The sequence below is a fragment of the Pieris rapae genome, chromosome 4 (genome assembly GCF_905147795.1).
Source record: "Pieris rapae chromosome 4, ilPieRapa1.1, whole genome shotgun sequence".
Taxonomy (NCBI): Eukaryota; Metazoa; Arthropoda; class Insecta; order Lepidoptera; family Pieridae; genus Pieris; species Pieris rapae.
Genome location: NC_059512.1, coordinates 770,682 through 786,923, shown reverse-complemented (window position 1 = coordinate 786,923; position 16,242 = coordinate 770,682). Strand labels below are relative to the sequence as shown.

At 32.9% G+C, this 16,242-nt stretch overlaps 1 protein-coding gene across 1 annotated transcript in view; it reads left to right on the top strand.

The window, feature by feature from the left end:
• The window catches only part of LOC110997179 (Down syndrome cell adhesion molecule-like protein 1 homolog), a 39,551-nt gene that overhangs the window by 5,840 nt on the left and 17,469 nt on the right, over window positions 1–16,242 (top strand). The window lies entirely within an intron of this gene.

Genomic DNA, 16,242 nt, shown 5'->3' with positions numbered 1-16,242 from the left:
ACACCAATGATATTTCAAAGAAAGACAAATGCAAAACCGCCATTCTTCTCTGCACTCTGCCACTCTCTGCCATGTACCGCCTGCTATTTCTTTAATTTAGTCTGTCCACCTTTCCTGTCTCTCACTTCTTCGTTTGCTGTTCCAGCTTAGTACCTTTATGCTCCACTTTTCTGTTTCGTCTTGTAATTTGGCGTATATAGTCTAATAAATACATGTAGTAGTTAGCAAGACAAGTCCAAATTTGAATATTCGTATTCCAAAATTTGAATATTCGTATTCCAAATTTGAAATGCAATATTTATTTAGTTACAACTTCTGTCAAAACATTTTAGATATTTAAAAATACAGTTATATCTCGGAATACCAAAATACCATTCCAGATATTGCTGGAAACACTCCGTGAAGAAACTACGCAACCTTCAAGTTTCTATTAGGTTTCAGCGTTTTTAAAGCAAGACTTTTGCAGACACGAACCAACTGCTTACTGAGGTATGTCCTAATTCGACCAATTCTTAAAAGGCCGGCAACGCACTCGCGAGGGTTCTGGCAACGTTTTCTAGTTTCGCAAGTCCAGGTTCACATTGTCCCTGCACTAATGAAGATATATTCTGGTCTTTGAGGGATTAAAAGATCAAACTTTTTTAAAAACGTATTTGTTGTGCGGCATATCATCAAAGAAATAAAATCCCACAAAAACTCGAACATTGTCGAGGTCAATGGTCGACTCAACTGCAAAGAGAATGTTTGCCACTCAAGATATCCACTTGGAGATATCCACTTAATTGGATGTTTGCTGTTAATGTCGCTTAAGTAGCCATTAATAAGTGCTTTAAGTTCCATATCGCCAGCCATCAAAATATCAACCACTTTGCAAACATGACGATACGTTATGGTGATACACGGACCACCAATTCGACTTATGGTCCTTCTAAAAAAGAGCGTACCAATTCTTAAAAGGCCGGCAACGCACTGGCGAGCTCTCTGGCATTGTCATTGTCCATGGGAGTCGGTGTCTTAACATCAGGTGAGCCCCCTGCCCATTTGCATTTGTGTTCATTTGTGTTCTATAAAACACATAAAAATACAAAAGCGCAAAAGTTTTTTTTTACGTATTTTTTGTAGACCCTAAATTGAAATCCCTATTAATGATTACCTTATTAGATACTTATGAAAATATGTTCTAGAAAGGATATACACGTCTGAAGATGAACTGAGAACTTAAGAAGTTAGCGCTGACTAACCAGATGCATTCTTCACAATCGAGTAGACCACACACAAATCCCAAGATTCTTTGTATTTGCGAAGTCGCATGGAGACGCCAATACTTTTGTGAATATGCAATGTAAATAAATTATATAGGAATGTTAATAATAATAGCAAATAATCAAAGCAAGGTATTTAAACGGATATTTTTGAGCGGTAAGCCGTCTAAAACACCGGCCAGTGTAACAAATGAAAAAATTGAAAAACAAAACCGCGCAACGAATGTATTCGGAGATTAGAAAATGTACGGTTCCTGGGCCATCGAGGTGTTTCAAATAGTAGAGGGTTTTATCTTTACTCTAAATTCACCACGCTTGTAAAACCAAGAAAGCCTGCATAAGAAAAATTTACAGCCTACACACAACATACATCGTTTCTCTCAAATCTGAAAATTACAAATATCGCAATGCTTACAAACAGATGTTATATGCATTTGATATAAAAATATCATTATCTCTGTTTTATTGTATTTCCTTATACTTTGTAAGGAATTTATATGTAAGTAATAATAATAACATGTGTCCTATAAAGATCTTCTAAAGTCTAATCTTTTTTAATAATATAAACAGTGGTGGTTACTCGTTCAACATACGTCTGTCAACTATCTATCTCTGGTCGCCTGTGACCTGAACATCTTCCTTTTGCCGTTAGTTATTGGATCATCTGTCTTTGATCCAATAACTAACGGCGTTTGGTTCGACTTCAGTCTGTGACTAAGCATTGTAACGCCGCTGAGTATTATTTAATACAATATAAATCGTTTTTTTTAACTTAAAATCGTGGTGTAATTAGTATAGCGCAAAGCCCTACAAAGCGTCAAATCACGTTTCATTGATAAACTGTCTATGTCAAGGTAGTCAGCATTCTGTGCTCAACGTGATCGATTTTTAGGTCTAAAATAAGCTCCCGATGTTTATTCACCGTATCACCAAGTACTAATTGCGTATATGAAAACTCCATTATTTTCCAAGTATGGGTATGTTTTATAATACATTAAATATATTAATATTAATGCAAATATCTGTATGTAAAGTAACACGTTTAAAGTAAGTGTTTAGATTAGTTAAAAAAACGCTCGTTTTTTTATAATTTTAAACGGCTGGGTGACGTCATAAAGACCCTACAATAAATACCTTAATAATAATAATAATTCTTGTATTATAAAGCTCTTCTGTCGATGGAAATAACTAACCGAACCAATTCGACTTAGAGGGTCCTTCAAGAAAAGAGCGTACCAATTCTTAAAAAGCCAGCAATGCACTCGCGAGCCCTCTGGCTTTGAGAGTGTCCATGGGCAGCGGTATCACTTAACATCAGGTGAGCCTCCTGTCCGTTTACCCCTGTTCCATATAAAAATAACTTAAAACAAGAACAACAATTGAAAACAATTTTAATAGCAGTCGTTATTTTCTTATTTATTCTCAGAGAACACATAAAGTCTTAACATAGTAGCAAATGCTAATAAAAATATTATGTAAAAAAATTACAAATTTAAATTGGCACATGCAAAAATTCCAATGTTGAATATTGCGCAAAAATTATAGAGTAATATTTGTGTTTATGCATAAATTAAATAATTAGTAGTTAGTTCTTAAAATTCCTAAATTATTGACATCGTCTAGGCGTGCATATAACCCGCGTGAATAAATTAAAATGCAGACAATACACTCGCGGCTTGCATGGTGTCTTCAGGAGGCGACGTCACAAAATCATAAACATTATAATACCCCCCTCCCCTGAGTTTTAGATTGTTTTGATTAAGGACGCAATATATTACAACCACAAACAATAATACTTAAAACTTTTCTCGTATAACGTGCAATGTATATATCTTTGTATGTTTTATATCTCTCTCTTTAAGGTGTATTTACTCTATCGCTATAAATCTGCAAAGTTTTTACTATGACTGAACTCCCGCCACAAAACGAAAACAGTACCCGGCGGCTATGAAAAAATTATTCATACGTGAAAAACGCTCTCTTTTCGTCCTATAGATACAGATAGGGACAGCTATATCGTCGCTGATGATCTCCAATTGAATTGGTGAAATAACCGGTTAGGTTCAGATTTGGCGGGATTTTGTGCCATTTTATGATGACCGATTACGAAATATGAAAGTAATATGGGACGGATTAGGGAAATTGACAATTTACCCTTCAAATTGAGGGTAAATGGTGTAAAAACCAAATGAAATTTGGGCAAATATCAAAACGAACTTGTATTTTCACTTTCCGTTTTGAGGGTTTGTTTTCGCTATCCAAAGTTTACTTAGTTCTTAAATTTTTGTGATTAAATTCACGAATAAAAAATGAGGTAAATAAGAAATGATTTAGTCTCTAATTAAGTACACAATATTGTTAAGAATTCTTTTTAAATATTTCCTAATTGATTTAGTTTTTTTACGATTTTCGTAATATATAATAGTTGTAACATAATAAATGGCTTAATAAATCGATTCGAACAGAAAAAAATGTTTTTTATAATCTATACATTATGTTTATAATTCATATATTTTTATCTTATCAAACTTGTATTACAGGTTATTCTGAAAAGTAGTTGTCGTTTAACAACCGAGTTTATTTCAAGGCAGTTTTTGCCGTGCAGCACCACTATTCATAAAACTGAATTCTATCACTCCTCCTTCACTTTGCAGAGTATCCTGCTATGGAATTCCTTACCTATTTATATCAGACGAGCTGAGTCTTTTTTTATATCTTCTTTTTGATCAGTATTCTTCTGCCTCGTTCTCGCTACTACTTATATATATTAATTGTGACTTAATTAACCTTTGGACAAGATGTTACATTTTGGTTTACACATATTATTATTTATATTTTTTCTTTAGTTACATGTTTGATGTTATTTTTAGTTTTCTTTTGTTAATGCACTACATACTACACACACACGATTATGCACTTCTTGTACTTTACACTCTGTAGGTATTTCATTTTTATTGTTCCATTAGGGTTGCCTGGAAGAAATCGTTATTGTTAGCGATAAGGCCGCCCTTTGCTTAATTACTTATGTAACTTGCTTTACATAAATGACTTTTCATGATTTGTATAAGACATATCTGCTGGCATAACATCTTCCCTTTTATGAAATAGTATTCAACTTTTATATCTCGTTATATATTAAGTCGTTAGACTATTAACTGGAAACCGGACTCGAAGGCTATTTGTCAGTACTTTGTAACGGAAGGCGAACGAGATTGCATCTATTGTGGTTCATCTACGGTCTGTTGGTATAATTGTCTATTGTTATTTTAACTACTATATCTTTATTCTACCCGCCCATGTATGTTATAGATTATGACTATTACTACTAGTAGTAGATTAGACTTTATATAAAGAGTAACGTGAATTTTGGACGTTATCGACAATTTAGCCATTCTGAAATACATTGAAACTTTTTGGCCTCAATATTCACCCTATGATCATGATAGTGTGAAATGTATAATATTCAACATAAATATACAATAGTCCAGTATGTGGATGGAATCCTGAAGTGAACAGTATCTTGTTTATCTGTCCTATACTGATACAGAGAATATCTTTATTGTACAAAAAATAGTTTAAATGTAAATGTTTTATGTAGAAATAATTTAGTAAAATACTGCTTACATGTAAAAGGAAGAGGCTGGCTACCCACAACACATGGAATCATGGGGGCCAGTGCATTTTACTATATATAAATATTCCTATATGTCGTGTCAAAGAAGGTTTATTATTTTTTTCTTTCTTTCTTAAATCAAAATACGTTTATTCAGTTTTGATGTACTACGTTACAAAACGTTTACAAAATTCGCGAATGAGCAAGACTACGCCATCAGTTCGCAAAACTACCTGGAGGCCTTGTTCTGAGAAGAACGGGCAAGAAACTCAGCAAGTTTTACCCTCCCTCTACATTACAATTATTCAAAGAAAAATGTCATTATCCACAACGTCTTCCAAGTTAAATAAGTAAAAAAATGATAATAAAACAAATTATAACAATGTAACAAGAACTATTGCCACGCGTTTTCCAATTGTTGATGTTTTAGCAATAATCTCAGTTAAGAATAGCGTTATCTATTTGCACTTCTTATAGAAGACTGATTAAATTGATTTTGTATATTTACAATTTGATTGCATATGAAACTAACAATATGTTTCCATACACGGAAATGATGGGAAACTTTTAAATATTATTTATTTGAACAATTTTACTGATTTTCAGCTTGTTGGGACTTTATGGACCTTCACTCTCATTTTTTGGTCTAAATTGACCGGACTAATCATAGACATTTTGTATACATAATATAATATCTATATGATAAAGGACGGAAAGATATCTGTCACCAACCACGGCATATGAATGAAAGTCAACATTGACCTTGCGTCGCGCCGTTTCCTCATTTTATTTTACGTACACCTGTTTCATGCAATTTGTAAACAAGAGCCTGTTTATGTATGTATCATTCGTCATCATCACTCTACGTATCCAGTGTTATTGGAATTTTACGTGAAATAAAAAAAAATTACTGCTTTAATTCATTTAAACTTCGTTGGAAATAAAAACTATAAATTGTTAGGAATGCAAAGAACGGCCTTATCGCTTCTAGGCAACCCTAGTAGGAATATATAAAAAAAACATATTCACTCATGGTAGAAACCTTCAAAAACAATTTTTTTATTATTAATCATATATAAATTAATCATTTTCCATTATCTAAATGTGTGTGTTCTTTTAAAACAGTATATTTTAATGATAAATTTTAATTTATAAGTTTAATATAAATTTTTAATTTAGGAAAAACTAAAACATCGAAAGTTTGAAATTCGATCAAATGAAAAAGCGGCAGTAAAGAGAGGCTGTATAATGCCTGCTATCTCATTTTCTCCCACGTCAAATCCTATGAATTAATGTTTCTGTCTCTTTTTACTGTCGCTTTTTCAATTGCATTCGGTTTGAAATTACGATTCTAAAGAAGTTTATCTATCTATCTCATTTTCTCCCACATCAAATCTTATGAATTGACGATTTTTTAGTTTCTGTCTCTTTTTACTGTCGCTTTTTCCGTTGCATTCGGTTTGAAATCACAACGATTCTAAAGAAGTTTCACTTCAATAAAAAATAAAATATTTGAAATCTGATCTTACGATTCATACATTAGAATGCAATATATTAGAATAAGACTGGTACTCTGGTCTGCCCATGGGCGACGGTATCATCATCCTGATTTACGAAAGTCACAGTTGAGCAGGATAGGATATGGTTCAGAAGTGTTTATTTAAGAAAGGATTTAGTTTAAAGTTTAAATTAATTAAAGTAATTTTGTTAGGAGCTGGTCTTTTTACCAGATTCAACTATGGTGTTCGGCGTGTGACTCTAACATACGTATCATACAGAGGGATCAAAATTATATTTTGAAACAAATATCTGACTGTCCGTGGTTTATAAAAACATCGGACATTCATGGACACCCCAAAATTAGGAATGTCAAAGAGGAGATCCAGACCTGGAGCATGAAATACAGAAAAAGGCTAGAAATGCATCCTTATAAGCTTGCCACGAAACTAACCATACCAGACCTAATAAAAAGGCAACAAATCCTAAGTCTTGATAGGTTGACAGAGTGCAGCAGTCTCGATGGAGTTTTTGCTCTAGACGCCTAACAGATCTGAACACATCTGCTCATAGTTTAGCTGACTGATTGCAAGATTAAGACTTATAAAAAAGAGCATGTCTTTGTAAGCACGTTATGAGGCAAGTTGGTGGACGTACTCTAAGATGGTTGTGCTTTTAGATGACAGCTTAAGGTTTCATTATAGTTTATAGATGAGTGTAGAGCAGTGTTGGCCTGGTGGCTTCCCTGAAGACCAATACAGCAATCATCTGCCATCTACGTATGGTGAAGACAACCCTCGCGAGGAAACCGGTTTGTCTTAGACCCAAAATGTCAGCGTGTGTAAGGCACTGGAGGCAAATCACCTTGCCTAATAGATTGATGATGTGTGATTACCATTATTCATTCAGGCGCAGTTTATAATTGCAGTACCTACAGGAAAATCGTAATGTCTTTTTACGAATATTTCTTACATGTATTAGTAATGAAGAATCTTTTAATTTGTTATTTAATTAATTTAAGTATTTTTTAATATTGTCAAAGCGTCAAGGTTTTTAGGTGAGCTAACTTGTTGTATACGCTTGATAAGTTTCGTTCAATTAAACATGCTTTACGTCACAACTGATCAGGACTTTGGAGTGACCTTTACCAGTAACGGCGTCCGCATACATGCTATTTTATACCACGGTGCTGAAATTATTGAAATTTTATGTTTCTTTAATATTATATACTTACACGGCATTACTTAACTCAAGCAACCCTTAAGCCTTCTATTCAGTGTAGGACAGACAAAAAAGTCACACGAAAGCATTGGTAATCATCGACGTCAAAGATGATACATATACATACCATACGATGTGATAGACAAAACTAATGGAATAAAACATACAAAAGAGAGGGAGATGATGAAGATGGCGTCAAATTCTGATCACCTATTTATAGAACTATAGAAAATGTCTGACATAACAATGCCAATATTGTATCCCTAGAAAGGCCGCAGTTTACTGATTCTATAAAAAGAGCAAGCATGTTCATTAAGCCGTGATACGAGCACGACACTTGAGCGCCCTTGTCTCTGCATTAAAGTGCCTTTTCGTCTGAGTGTACTTAACATTGGCCCTCGCATCGAGTATACACTGACTATAAATACAACATATGTTCTAAAAATCATTGGCGCTACAGCCTTAGGTCTGAGCCTAAGATTTCCGTATCTGTTTCATGATCAATCATCATTTGTATATAATAGGCGAGTAGGTGATCAGCCTCCTGTGCCTGACACATGCCGTCGATTTTTTGACATTAACCGATTGAAATCTCTCGTCAAACGTAAATTAATAAAGCTTTTTAAAAATTTGACTATTTTTAAATGATCCTAATCCTAGAGTTTGATTTGCTCCAATTCAAATAATTGTATGATCAAAACTTGGCGATTAAAAAGAGTGACGTGTGAGAGGCAGAGTTCCTTGCCAGTTTTTCTTGCCCGCTCTATGGCTTTGACTTGTGAACGTTAACGTTGTTAGTAAACGTAAATTTAGAATCAATCTAACATATTTTCTGTTGACGTTTATAAGTCTACTTAGTTACTTATATGAATAAAGTTATTTTGAGTTTAGGTACAACTCCTAACAGCAGAGGATTCAAATGGAAATGTGTTTAAATTTAATATATCTGAATAAAGGCAATCATTTTTATTATTTTTTTAATAATAGAAAAGATTATACAAGTTCTTTATATTCAGGTCATAATAGATTTGAAAATTCAAAACGAAATTCTCGCTTCTCGCTTTTATATGGTACAGGTGGAATTAAGGCGTATTTTTAAAATATGCAAATCCTTTTGTTTAATAATAATTTGCGCTCATCATACACAATAGTGAATGGTTTATTATTCTTTTCTTTGGTTCGGACGCGTGTAAGCTCGCAAAAGGATATCAATATTAAGACTATTAATTTTAAATTTTTACGTAACCGTTTCGTGCGTATTGCATTATTTTTCCGCACTAATCCGGTCTAATTGTCTATACAATTTTCAATATGTGGCAGATATTTTATTTTCATTTGTGTCACGAGTGTTCAAGAATCAAGAGTACAATATAGGTACAATATACAAGCGGCGGTTTTTAGCTATTGCATAGATTTAATCGCGTGTTTTGAGCGCAGCGACTGAATCAAGAAATTTCGTAACGACAATAAAAATCTAACATACGATGACGTAACGACGTGACGAGAGAACGCAAACTGCGTATTCACATCTCTCTGACGCGATCTGTGACGTAGCGTAAGCGAGGCCTGTGCCGCCGGTACGCGTATACATATGTATATATAAGTGTGTTAGTCTGAGTCTGGTATCATAGGTTATCAAAGAACACACATACTGCATAAATAAAAAATAAATAAGTATAATTGGATAACTTAATAAATAATGCTATGCCCCGAGTGCCACACGTTCTTTTATTGTATTTATTTTTTGTAATAGGAGGCGCAAACGAGCAAGAGGTCCTTCAAGAACTCTTGAAGGAACTCTTAGTCGAATTGGTTCGGAAACACTTCAGTGGGCAGCCGGTTGCACATAGTGATGGTGCGAGGCAAAAATTGCCTCAACGAACGACTGAACGACTACAGTCTATGGCATAATACTGTGTTCCAGTGATTTAAACTAGACCACAGCGAGAGTTGTAAGCTTAAAACTACAATTAAAATATCGTAGATAATCAACAAAAGAGTTTCAATTGTAACAATACTTTTTGCAAATATAAAACAATGCAGAATAGAAACATCCACAGACGACAAACGAACAAGTAATTCGTTGTGCTCAGATGAGGCCATGAAATAATTTTTATTATATTCTGTGGATAGGGCGTCGTAGGTTAAATGGACTCTTATGTAATAACAGAAAAGAAAACAAAACAAAATCTTTATTATCGACGATGGCGTGATATATTTTCCTTTTTTTATGATTTTAATATTATAATATTGTTCTGATATAAGTGGCATGTATGTTTTTAATGAGAATAAACAGATTTAAACCAAAACCCAATTCTTAAAAGGCCGGCAACGCACTTGTCTGCAGGTAATGTCAGCCACCACGGTCGGCGGTATCACTTAATATCAGGCGAACTTCCATTTGCCCCATTCTATAAAAAAAAATATAGTCGCGTCTCTTATAGCCCGCGTCGCTAGTTGACATCGAGTACAATACAATGTTGATTAAATGTTCTGTTTAACAGTCGTGGAATTTTAATATAAGCGGAATAATTCGATATTTAAATATATTTAATTTTTCATATTTAAATGTGTCGGACACTATCAACATATTTGTATGTTCGCAAAGTGAATACACAGTAGCGATATTGTGTATATTATGTGTTTAAGATGATATTTATGTACTTTATTATATTTTTTAAATGTTTCTCGACATTATCGTATTAGTATAGTCTGTAAGGATAATTGTTTTTCTTTAATAAATATAAAATAAATGAAATAAATTACGAATAACAGGTCCATGTTTTTTCTCAGTTAGAATTCATATATGCCTCTTAGATATATATGAATATGTATTTAAAAATGAGAGACTTCCATGTCCTGTCTTATTTCCCCGTTAATTGCTGCCGATACATGCTTCCATCACTGCCGGACCTCAGCCAAAGTAGTTGATACTTATACTTCATGGATAATTGGTTATATTTTTATGAATAAGAAATTTACAATTTACTATGTAAAGACATTTTAGAACCAAGAATGTTACCTTTAAATACTAACCAAAGTATATCTATATATATATAGTTATTACGTCGTTTTATATAAATGTATGTTGTGTTTAATGTTTAGGTATCTAATAATCTGGTTTGTATAATTTTCCTAACAAATTCCTTGACAATTTTATTTTATTGTGATGTTCTGATGTGAACTTTAAATGCTGTTTTCGCATTACAAATTTTACGTTTCATGCTCTTGCGGTAATATGTTTTGCATCCTTCTCTCAATCTTCTATTTATAAAGTAAAATAAATAAAAGAGTAATGAAAAAAATTTACTGAACCCTGTGCTGGCCAAGCTTATTTACTTAAAGCCACAGCCAGCCTCAAAATACTTGGCGTTCATATATCGAACGACGTTCAGTGTTGCAGTCATTTGGAGGGCAAGGTTAAATGAGCGGGCCACTATCTTTCATTTGCCATGGACAGGGTTAGGAATAATGCAGCTGAGCTATATCATCGAGGCAGAATACGAAATTCCGAAAACTGAGCGATTTTTAGGGCTTCAGTTAAAGAACCACCTGTCCACTGAAGTATTTCAACTTCTAACATAAATGTTTCTGTAAAGGTGAATTTATCTATTTAATAAAGGTAATAGGTTTGGATTTTATTATCAAAGTTACTCAAATATTTACCAAAGTTTAAAAATATATAAAGTAAACTGCTGAAATTTTACTACACTAATAAAGCTATGTTGTAAAACGAACGGTTTCGCTCATAACCTGGAAATGGGAACAGGTGCTCAAACTTTAACCGGACCGAAAGTTCGCCCGTGCTGTAGCTTCTAATTATTTCAACTTTAAAAAGTTTTTACATAAAAAAATTCATGCGGTTATTCCCAAAGTAAACTCTGTTTTGCTGTTAAATAATATTCGGTATTGAGACAATTCACATAATGGGTTGAAGAAAAAGTTTCTTCGCATTTTTAAAGAAAATTCACAACATGTTTTAATATAGTTAATTTATGTAGGTATATATACCATTTTGTTCCATAATCTTTTGCCATCTTGTAGGATATGACACTTCTTGCTTGAAATATATTGTTTATTAGTAACAATGAAATATACAGTATTTACAATTTTATTATCTTACATAGTAATAATATCAATAATTAAAAATTAATACTGGCAGAATTTTCTCGGGGGCTCTGGGGTCACCGGTACTGTCTTCCAGACGCCAACATAAATCTTTAATAAGCGTTTGTACACTTCTACCCCACGGCCCAAGAGTCTACTCCAAGGGAAACTCAGGGGTCTACTAAAGGGAACATAATCAAGTTAGAGCTCTCTTATGTTTAAGCCATTTATTATTTTCCATCTGCTCTGTGGCTGCCCCAGCTGTTTTGCTAGTCCGAAGGAGAAAACGTAGTAGGCTTAATAATTTGCTTAATAACTAATGTCAAAATTAAAAAAACAAATACAAAGTATTTTTATTACGAAATTAGATAATTCATGGTATACAGTTAAAGAAAAACACTTTTTAAACGGATTGAAATTATGTATTATTGTAATTATTAAAACATAATTTTAAATTTAACCGACGTTAAAAAACTGTTTTTCTTTAAATGTGAAAAAGTTGTTATAAAATATTAATAAAAGACAATATCATAGTAAACTGTTTTAATATGCACTAATAGCTATCATTATCTATATGTATTTCATTTATACCAAACGTTATTCGTAATAATAAGAAAACTCTGTACTAAAATTTGATCAAGAAACCTTTGAAGTTTCCCCCCAAGTGAGTAATCACAAATCGCAGTTGTCGCGAGGGTGCGTGACGTTATTAATGACGTCATCGCCCTTTCCTGTCTCATGGTCTAGACAGGAATACTGGCCGAATTGTTTTAGCTAAATTTCCTGTCTGGATAATGCTACCGGTGACTGAGTCGGAACTCGCGCGAGCTGCTGCAATATATTGTAAACATTGAAGTTAAGATACTGCTTACGTATTTGTAACCATGGTAACGAAGGATTACAAACTTCGCGCTGAGTGTGACTTCAGTGCGTCAAAACATTTTGATAGAGAAGTTGAAGTTTATTATAGTTATTATATAGTTTATATAGTTATTATATAGTTTATTATATTGTTACTTTGACGAAACTCGTGCTGATAAAATAAAGTATAAAAAAGTCATTACTTTTATATGTTCTCGCCTAACCTGTGTTACGCATTTAGTTACGGATTATGACTAAAATTATTCGTTATGAAATTCAATTCAAACATATATTGTAGTATGATAATAGATATATTTATTTTCGTTTATAATTAATGAAATCATACTTTCATATTGGTAAAAAAAACAAATAAATAAAAATGCTTCTGAGCTCGATTTGATAGATAAACGACGACAAACATAATTTTATTTTAGTCATGTTTGAGAAACAAACTATTTCTTCTATATACAAAGAAAAATCTATATACAAAATCGATCAGAGCTTCCAAATCAAAACATCTCGAGAGAACTTACCAATTCCAGATTCAATAAATTCAATTTGGTATAGCGTCCCCATCGGGGAATTTTGTTAACCAAGCATTTTTATGACAGGCCCTAATATATTCTATTCGTATAACTTTAGAGTGGAATTTTGTATGCAACTGAAAGCTGATGTAGTGTAACGCTGGTAATATTTCATCGCTTTTATATTTTAAATCGCATGTCAATTGCGTTAAAATATTGCCATTTAATTTACTTGTAGTTGTGTTCTATTGGTGCAGACGCATGCATCATAATTATTCTTTTTTTTAGAGAGAAAGCATTAGACATGGACATAACATTTATTACTAACAAAACACACAAAATAACGACAATCAAAGACAAAGTAAATAAAAAAAGAATGAGAGATAACAATTTAAAGAACAAGGTATGTTCAAGTATGTATGTAATATGTACGTGTTCTGTGATTATAAATAACAACACCGAATTGCACAATTGTTTTAAGAAAAACAATTTCGAAAATAAATAAATATCAGGATAATAAATATAATCTTACGTGCCGTGCAGCGATACTTACAGAACAATTGGTACGTTGATTTAAGAAAGGATCCTAAATAGAATTGGTTCGGAAATACGTCATTAGGCTGCTGCTTCCACGTAGTACGTCAAACTGTCATAAAAATGCTTTTTTGCGAAGCAAAGTAAATGAATACCGTTCCTGGAACTCTATTTAAGCCAAACTTCCAAAGTTTGAAATCTTGTTGAAGGAGAAGCATATTGATCGCTATTCAAGGCAGCCGCAAGGCCAGGTCAGCTAGACACCGAAACAATATGTGCACGCTATCAACACCTCAATTCATATTCTCCAGTTATTCATTAAAAACGGAAAACAGCAACAAAAATGTGGGTAGACAAAATAAACTCGATCGGTCAACCAAGCAAAACATAGATATTCGGATTGGATTTTTTAAATTGTCTGAAATTGAGTATGTCAGGCCATTGGCAATCTTGAGAAGTTTAATTCCGTAGTCGAACTTCAGAATTACACTATTCGTAATGCAATTTTCATTTCTCAGCAAGCGCTCCTGTTAAAAATTTCCCAATTCTATGCTTTTGTTTGCTCGTGTTGGAAGATTGAGGGTTTTAAGCCTACAGCTGTTATTAGATTTTCGCTGTTCAAAGTATAATTGAAGTGGGGATTAGGTGAAGGAAAATGTAATTTGTATTTTGTTGAAAAACAGTTTTTGCGTGCTGGTTTATACTGTATAGGTGTTTATCGTAATAATAATAATTAGTACAATGGACACAACTGTTGATGGGATGGGATATTTACGATTTAACAATGTTGCCAAGAGTCATTGAGCCTGCCAATCTTGATACAATGAAGTAACATTCGTAATTACTGTGGGTCGTAGATGTTCTTTTGTACTAAGAAAAACCTGTATTTTTATGCAATAGAAGGCAAGCGGGTTGGAGGATTAGAGATCATGTTAACAGATTTCAATATATTTAGGCGAGTTCTATACTAAGAACACTTAGTAAAATATTGCGAATATATTTTTTTTATTTATCGCAGATATCCAAAAAATAATATCAACATACCTTTGGGAACCCGTTAATTGGTAACGGGACAATTTACTAGCACTTATTTAGTTATATACCCATCTTCCTATCGCTTCACTCAATATATTTCTAACTAAAACAATTGTTTCCAGGGCCTGGTTAGTACGCTATAAACATTTTTATACTATTTTACGTTTCCCCGGTAAAACTAGCAATGCTTTTCCGAAAAAGAAGTACCCTATGAACAAACGTCACTCGACGGCGATTGACAGCTCTCTATCAGCTTTTCGCAAAAAAGTAGAGCCATTGATTGCAAGATCGCACTGAAACGCTCCATGTATTTGCGATTTCTGTTGTCAGTAAAGTATTCGATTGATTTTCCTTTATTCAGATACAAATTCATGTAGGTACGTAATTAATTTATCTGGTTTCGACACCGCGATGCCTGCCCGTTTAGCTTTTTTAGTAAACCCTAGTGTATTCTCAATATTTGTTATTTCATCTAGCTTTTTTTAAATTATTTTGCATGTAAGCTTACTAAAACCTTAGGTATTTAGTAAAATTATTATATTTGGTAATTTGTACGGACAGATCAGAAGTAATACAGGGAACTCTGCTTCGCACAGGTAACCGTGATAAATCCTGAAAATGATTTTCCAAAATCTTCCTGAATCATTAAATTTCTTTATAATAAATAATAATAATAAAGCTTTATTGATTCCATAACAAAAAAAGAAGGGACTCCTCTGAATAATATATTTTAATTATTAAATTTTAAGATTATTTATTAGGTATATTAGAATTAAGTACAATAACATTTATTGATTTATTTACCTACGTTGTTCTGTAACAACCTTTAATGTATGAAATTTGTCTTTTTCGTGACATGATGATGTCCGATGACTTGCAAGTGTTAGCAATCTCTGCACACTTGAAGCTAAAATGAGTACTTAAGTTTTTCTCACACTCATAAATTGTAGAATAACATTCTCCTTTCCGATAATAGCGAATAGGTCGACTACACAGTGTCACTTATGTTTAAGAACCCTGAAATAAGTAAGATTAGTTTTTTGTAACTCCAGTGTCGCAACCTCACTACTCCTAATTTTATGTTTGTTATAAATGTGTATATTATATGTTTAATATTATATATGAACTTTATTATATTTTATTAAATGATTCTAAACATTGTCGTATTGGCAAAGTCTATAGGGATAATGTTTTTCTGTAATAAATAATCAAATAAATCAATTATTGATTGTAGTGTAATTAACGAGTCAGTCGAAATACATTTGTCTAAGATCTAAGGGACAAACATTACATAGATTTTTCTTTAGTCCCCCTTTCACCAGATTCAAGATGAATGTGGTTGCATTAGCCTGATTACAAAGTTTGATTTATTTGTTAGTTTTGAAAAGACTTTTATCCTGTCGTGATTCGCGATTTAATTCATATAAATGGAAGAACGAGGGTTGGCTATTACGACCTATTTATCATCCTGCGGTCATTATGGTGCCATAAAAGAAATGAAGGAATAGCGGAATATCGGTTCTATGTCAACGTCATAAGGTGCTTTTCTATTCATACGAAGATAAACACGTACATCACCTGTAATTTA